Source organism: Tupaia chinensis, unplaced genomic scaffold (assembly GCF_000334495.1).
Source record: "Tupaia chinensis unplaced genomic scaffold, TupChi_1.0 Scaffold148698_1, whole genome shotgun sequence".
Lineage (NCBI taxonomy): Eukaryota > Metazoa > Chordata > Mammalia > Scandentia > Tupaiidae > Tupaia > Tupaia belangeri.
In genome coordinates this window covers 1,727,158-1,735,237 of record NW_006208547.1, presented here as the reverse complement: position 1 = coordinate 1,735,237, position 8,080 = coordinate 1,727,158, and the positions used below count along the sequence as shown (strand labels likewise).

The following is an 8,080-nucleotide window of genomic DNA, read 5'->3' as shown; positions in this document are numbered from 1 at the left end:
CACTTTAACAACTATGCCACCTACTGACCCCAGACCACCTTTATTTTCTTAAACAAACAGGGTGGGGATGGGGTAATATTTAAAAATTTTTCTTTCTTTATTCACGATAGAGCACATGTACAACATGTGAGAGTAAGAGAGAGAGGAGCACCCACCACAAGGTCAGGTTGTGCCTTGATCTCCTTCTTCCAGTCCTCCAGTCCATCAGATCTTGGGCACTCACATGTGTTTCCAGCATGTTTCAGGCAGATCAGGCCTGGGTTTCAAACCTTGGTTGCCATGTGGGATCCAGTTTCTCTTGAGCAGTGCTTTATAACTGTACCATGGAGCCAGCCAAGAAGACAAACTATGGAGAATGGAAAATACCATAAAAGATCTTACCAAAGTGCTACATGAACCAAACCATGAGTCTAAAATTCTATGAGACACAGTGAAAATTAGTGAGAATGTATGGAATTTGCAATTGTATTATCTGACTGCAAATCCTTGCTAAGCTACGCAATAACTGTGTAGCCTTAGGAAAGTTACTTAACATTTCCTCGGTTTCTTCATTTGAAAATGGAATCATTTTGCCCACATAACAGAGTTGTTGTGAAGCATATGCCCAGACCCTGGGGCCCAGCAGGGACTCACCTAATAGTAATTCTCTCGGAGAATATACCAGAGGATGTTCTGTATGACGGCCTAGTACACACACAATTGCACTTTACAATATTAAGAATATGCAAATAGGGGGCCAGCGAGTGGTGCAGCGAGAACCCAACTGGACAACATAGGAAGGTACTGGGTTTGCATTCTGGAGCCTCAAGGGCACACAAGTCCAGACTGGCTGAGAGTGGAGGTAGATTGCCACATGAAGACCCTGGTGAGAGTGAGTGACTCAAGAAATTGGTAAATAAACTATAAAATAGACTATGGAAAGTCTGATTGCCCTCTAGTAGGACATCATGAATGTTTCATTCAGGAGTCAAAGTTGTATTTATGATTGTGAAGCAGAATTCTGCCTTTGTAATATTTGTCATTTTTTCATCCAAACTCTCACTTCTCTTTTCTTAAAATTTCCCTTTTGCTTCTTGATTCTTCTACATTTAAGAAGCATCTAGATTCTGTTTGTACTCACAATAGGAAAGTGGGTACAGAAAACAGATCAAAGAAAAGGGTACAGTAATTCTTTTCTAGGCTTTTGAGTTTTAAAAGCCTGAAGATAAAAAGAAACTGGTAAATAGACAAAAAGAGTTGGAAGATATCATCAGTAGAATACAGCTTTCTTTTTCCCTTCCTCTTCCACCTCTCTTTATGCCTTTTGCAAACAAGAATCCCTACGTTGGAGAGTCTACAGGAGGTGTGGAAGGGCCCTAGAGAAAGACCTGCACCTGCTGAGCCGGAGGCAGCATGACCCCAGGTAGGCATTTAAGTCCTACTTTCTGACTTCCAGGGCCTTAAGACCTGGGATTCCACAAAGCCAACAAGACCCAGAGAAAAGGACTGCATGTTGAATTGGGTATGTGCACACTTAGCCTGGCTGGGAGTTCCCCTGTGCCTGGTAGCCAACTGAAATAGCAGAATGAGACCCACTGACCCAAGATCGGAGGGAAACATGGAGAAGAGAGAAACTCTGGCACAAAGGAGCTTTAGAACTGGAACAAGATCTCCAGTGACATCTGCCTGGACTAATTCAAAATGAGTCCAGGAGGTGGCATGTTGGTTAAGGCGCTAGACTCTCACATGACTGACTGTGCAGTTTGAGTCCCAGACTTGGAGGCTTGCTTTCTCATTTTCCCTTTCTCTGTCTCCTTCTGTTCAAATTTTAAAAATAATAACAAATAAAATAAATGATTATTTTTGTTAAAACATGGCTGAATAGGAGGCCAGTCCATAGTGAAGCTGGTAAGTGCTGTGTATAGAAAGCCAGATCCCACATGGCTGAAGGTGAGTCCTGGCCCCTGCATATTGAAAAATATAACAGGTATGTGTGCGTGTGTGCTCAAAGTTCTGATGGGAAGAAGAAATGGAAGAAAAAGGATTATAGCATGACCAGGCCTATTGGGGTGAAGGGGGGGATTCTCTTGACAGTGAAAGAGAGAGAGCTTACACATTCTCTGATCCTCTGGCCAAGAAAAATAAAGTCAAATAGGAAATGGATATCTCAAGTGATGGAGGGGACAAATGGCCCTGAGAATAAAGGGGCACTGCCCTTGTCCACCTGATGCTTACAGTCCAGTGGGAAGATAAGTACTAAAACATAGTTACAAGTCAAGACCAACAGATGGCATAATGGTTACATCACTGGACTCCCTGGTAGTTGACTGCAGTTCGAGTCCTGGACCTGGTGGCTTAAAACTCACACTGGGCACACGTGTGTACATGCCCAAGATCCCAAGAAGTAAATGGAAGAGAAAGGATTACTGTGTGGCCATGCCCATGGGGGATGATTTCTCTCTCTCTGTCTCTCCAGTGAGTACACACACCCGGTAGCAGAAATCTCTCTCTCAAAAAAAAAAAAAAATGCAAGTCAAATAAATGTTATGGAAAGAGAAGCAAAAGAAAATGTATAGCAGAAGTATTTATTCTTAATTATTTCTTTTATTTATTATTATTACTATTTAGTTTGGTATAGGGCATATGAGCTCATCAGAGAGAGAGGAGAGAGAGAAAGTGAGAAATCAAGACACCAGGTCCGTGACTTGAACCATGGTTGGCCATGGGGGAGTCCAGCACCTCCATCTCACCCCCTACTATCCCCTAGCAGAAGTGTTTAAACTTGATAATGGTGTAGTGAGTGCCTCCTTGAGGAAATTAAGCATAAGCTGAAACATGAAAAATAAGAACACCCAAGGCAAAATATAAGAAGGAAATGAGGGAAGAGCAGTGAAATCCAGCCCATCCCGATCATAGAGGGCCAAGAGAACAATATTAGTGGTCAGGTCTTAAAAACACTTTTAGATCTTTATTATATTATCTTTTATTTCTGGATAAGTGACTGGAAAATAAAGTAATGTAGTGTATTTAGGTCTAAAGCAGGAAGAAAAGTGCAGCTGTTATTAAAAATAACATTCTATCACCATGTTCCAAATGAACTTTCAATGACTGAGCGAGAGTAAAATATTTTTAGTCCCATATCCTGCGCCTATTTCTAGACCTTATATATAGCTTTACATTGTGACTAGATGGGGTTCTCTTACGGTTTTAGAGATTAAGTGCTCTTATAATTATGTCACTATTTTTCACAACATTTCATGGTGTTTACAAGTCTAAATGAATTCAGCACTTTAAAGCACTTCCATAAGAACTCATTACATTTCAAATGTTTCATATTTTTTTCTTTTTTCATCTTTTTTTGCCACAGGACTTGTGCATTCATAAGAGAGAGAAGGAAAATGAGAAATCACCCTCCTGGGAGATGGCCATGCTACAATTCCTTCTCCTCCCTTCTTCTTCTGAGATTTTGAGCACATATACACACACACACACACACACACACACTGCACCCACTGCAATTTTCAAGCTGCCAGGTCTGGGACCTGTACCCTAGTTGACCATGTGGGAGTCCAGCACCTTCATCACTACCTGTTGGCCCCTCCAAAATTTTTTAAAAATATAATCATCTTTTTTTTTTTATTTTATTTTTTTGGAAAGGTTTTTGCTATAGGGCGCATGCGCTCGCCAGAAAGACAGAGAGAGAGAGAGGCAGAGAGAAAGCAAGAAATCACCCCCCGGGGGGATGGCCATGCTGCATTCCCTTCTCCTTCATTCTCCTCTCAGTGTCTTGGGCACATATGCACATGCGCCCGGCGTGAGTTTAAGCCACTGGGTCCGGGACGCGAACCGTGGTTGCCTACATGGGGGTCCCGCGACATAGCCATTACGCTAACTGCTGGTCCCAAAATATAATCATCTTTAAAAATTATTTTATTTATTATTATTTTAATTTTTTAAGCTTGCTATAGGGCACATGTGCTTACGAGAGAGAGAGAGAGAGAGAGAGAGAAAGTCAGAAAGCAAGCCACCAGGTCCAGGACTCAAACAGCAGATTGCCATGTGAAACTCCATCACCTCAACCATCACGCCACTCACTGAACCCCAAATGTTTCTATTGATTAGAAAGTGATCATTTGTTTTACCCATAGATCAGTAGTTTCCACTAACACATTTATTGTTTTATCTCTGTGTGGACTGGAAATGAAAACTTAAAATGCATTCTTCTATTAAATCACTGTTAAGAACCACGGCCTATGTAAGAATATGTATCCTGTAACATTACTGAACTAATTTCTTTATTATTATTTTTTCTTACCAAGGGGCACTTGTGACTTGCCAGAGAGAGAAGGAGAGAGAGAAAGATGGAAAAAGCATCCCCCTAGCTGAGCAAGGTCATACCACGATCTCTTTTCTTCTATTTCTCCATCCTGTCATGATTTGGACACACATGTGCACACACCTGGTATGTTTCTCAAGGCACCTGAGTCAAGGTTCAAACTGTATTCTGTCATGAGGGATTTGGCTGCCTATCCACCAGACTATGAGGCTAGCCCTGAATTAACTTACTGTTTTAATTTGCCCTATAGTGTGTGAGACAGACAAAGAGAGAGAGACACACACAGAGAAAAAGTGAGAATGTACACCCCCCTCACAGGGAATGGTTCCACCACAATCCCTTCTCTTCCATTCCTCCTCTCCTTTTGGGATTTTAGGCATACGCGTACACATACCCAGCATGTTTCTCAAGCTGCTTGGCTGGCGACTCAAATCCTTCAGTCAGCCATGTGACGCTTTAACCACCATACCACAGGCTGACCTGCTAAACTAATAAATTATTGCTATTACCTCACAAGGGATCCATCTTCTTCTTTCTTTCATTTCTGTTCTCTTTTCTCTGTGTTCCTCACAATGTTGGCTTAACAAGCCCTATCTATTTCACTTCTAAATATCTACACTGTCATGATAAGATTTTTTTTTTTTTTTAGGTTGGCAGAACCAGCTGAGGCTTTACTGGAAAAGACAAAAGGCAATTGAATTGGTTATTAGTTCGGAGCATGGGCCAAAGGGAGGAGGAGCTAGGCAGTAGAGCTCAGGATGGGCTGCTAAGCCTCAGGTAAATTTTCTGTCCTACACTCCCCTGAATGCCTGCTTTGCCCACCTGGGATAGCCACAGGAAAAGGGAAGGCCAAGAGAGGCTGCAGTGGTTGTTCACTTGGGCAGGACACCAGAGGAATCGGACACCAATTCAGCTTCCCATCACGAGTCTCAATTTTCACAACCATGGCCTTCGTGGAGCTGGTACTGCTGAAGGAGCTAGAGCCTCCACTAGGGACAGAGTTGGACTGGAAGGAGCTCAGGCTAGGGGTGAGGCTGGGCCTCGTGAGGCCCCCAAAGAGAGAGGTCAGCCCACCTGAGTAGCCACTGGTGGTGTTCCTACGGATACTCGTGTTCTGCATCTCAGAACACCTGCATCTCCAGGTGGCTCTTCCTGCTCTCCAGGTGGGCTCTTGTGGCAGATGACCACCTTGATGCCAAAGGCCAGCTTGCCATGAGCTCCTGGTACTCTCGCAGCTGCTGGCCATGTCCTACTTGGCCTGCTGCAGGGTGCCCTCCAGCTCGGCCATCTGGGCCTTGGTGTCCTTAATGGTCACCTCCCCACATGACTCAGCATCAGCAATGGCGGCCTCCAGGGACGCTCTCTGGCCCTTGAGGCCCTCATCTCAGCCTGGAGCCAGCTAATGTTCCAGTTTATCTCAGAGATCTCGGCCTTCCTGCAACACGGGTCATCCCTACACTTCCCAGTCAGCATCCGCAGCTTCTCAGACTAGATCTGGTACATGCTCTCAGCCTCAGCCCAGCTTCGGTTGTCTAGTTCCTCCTACTAGGCGCACACGTCAGTGATGATGCTGTCCATGGACAGGACCGTGGAGATGTCCGAGATCTGGGACTGCATCTCACGAATCTCCTCTTGATACAGCTGCCTGAGGAAGCTGATCTCATGGTCAGCTCTTCCAGGCAAGACTCTTACTCTACTTTGTTCAAGTAAGCTTCATCCACTTCCTCGTCGATTTTAATTTCATTCACAATCTCTCTGCTCATTAATCTCATCCTGTACTTATTATTAAAGTCCTCCACCAGCCCCTACATGTTGCCAAGCTCCTCCTGGCCGAGGTGTCCAGATGCCATCTCAGGTTGTTGATATAGCTCTGGAACACGTTGTCCATGTTGCTCTGAGCTGTCTTCTGCTGCTGCAGGAGGCTCCACTTGGTCTCTGGCATCTTGTTCTGCTGCTCTAGGAACCACACCTTGTCGGTGAAGAAGGCGAACTTGTTGCTGAGGGTCTTGATCTGCTCCTTCTCTTGGGTGCATCTGGCCTGGATGTTGGGATTGGGGTTCACCTCCAGCTTAAGGGTGCTCTGGTTCACCATGATGGTTTTGAGGCCCCTGGCACCACTGGTACCACCGTAGCCCAGATCCACCACATGTCGGTTGCCCAGGCAACCCTGGAAGCTGCTGCTGCTGTTGCTGCCCACCTGGGAGAAGCTCAAGGAACTGATGCAGGCACCAGGTGCGCTTGTGTACAAGGAGCTGGTAAAGGTGGGCCAGGCACCAGAGGTGAACACCTTGTAGGACTTCTGGGTCACCCTGATGGACATAGTGGAGCTGGAGTGGAGGCAGACAGGCCAAACCAAGCAGCATTCCAAGATTCCAAGAAGGAGTTAAAAAGCCACTTCTAAGTTAAGTAGAAATTTAAAAAAATCTCTTTCTTTCTTTCTTTCATAAATGTGAGAGGCAGAGACAGAGAGATAGAGAGACAGGCATCCCCAATAGTGTCTTCACATTACAATCCACACACAGCTTCAGCCAGCTGCAGATCACAGCATGCACATACTTCAGTGCCTTTGTGGGGCCGGGGGGAAGGGGGGGCGGGAGGACTCCAGGTGTCAACCCAGGGCCTTCCCATGTGGATCAGCCTTGTAGAGTGTTGCGTTGCCATGTCACCGCATCTCGATCTTCTTCATAAGAAGAAATTTTAAAACTCTAAACTAAAAATAAAAATAAAATTGTAATTTTCCCCCACTCTAGGACACCCATATTGAGTATACTCACTCTATAAACCTATGGTCTCGTTTTCTTTCTCTAACTCCCACCAACTCACCTACACATATGTGCCTACCTTCTGGCCACAAAAACACAAGGGGACATCAAAAAGTTGATGGAAAATGATTTAAAGTAAGCATTTATTTTGTTTGCAAAAAAAAAAAAAGAATGAAATCTATGCATAGTTTTTTTATTATACATATTTTCCACAGAACTTTTTAAAGAACCCCCATGTCACTTAGAGATCTCTCAGTGTACCATACTCACTCTTCACTCTGTATCTTTGCAGTTATATCCTCTGCCTGGCAATCCCTTTACACTTTCACCTATTCTCCTTAACCAGTACTCTGCCCAAATCACACTCATCTTTCGGGGCTCATTATATTACTAGCTGCAAGAACACATTCAAGGATATCATCCTCAATCCTCTCAGCAGGATAGGCTACCATTCTCTGTGTTCCCATAGTGCGCTGAGAGTCCTTTACTGTATCCTTTAAGCTCCTTGAGGATAAGGATCAATTATTCCGTTTTTGCTATCTTCCTTAGTACCATATTACTCAGCACATACGTGTTATTACTACGTGGTTGAAAACAATTTGGCCGAAGGTGGAAGAAAACAACTTAGTTAATGTGCCATTTGGATCATGGTGATGGCTTTGGAATGTTTTACATATTTTTATGTATTGTGACCCATTTTTTTTTTTCAGTAACAGGATTGTGCTTTTTAAAATTTTTGCTGGAGGGTACAAGTGCTTGCCAGAGAAAAGAGAGAAAGAAAGAAATAGAAGGAGAGAGAGGGGAGGAGAAAGCATCACTCCGTGGAGAATAGTCGCATTGCAATCGCGCCTCCATCGCGCCCTCCTTTTGGAATCTTAGGCATGTACACGCGTGCACCAGCACATTTCTGTCTGCTGGGCCAGGACTCAAGTCGCACCATTGGCCACGTGGGATCTGACTCCCTCAATCAGCAGACCATGAAGCTGGGCCAGACTGTACTTTC

The 8,080-nt window shown here is 44.3% G+C and overlaps 1 pseudogene; it reads right to left on the bottom strand.

The window, feature by feature from the left end:
• Positions 1-5,043: 5,043 nt before the first annotated feature.
• LOC102486631 (keratin, type II cytoskeletal 8 pseudogene) lies at positions 5,044-6,733 on the bottom strand (annotated as a pseudogene).
• Between the last annotated feature and the right edge of the window lie 1,347 nt (positions 6,734-8,080).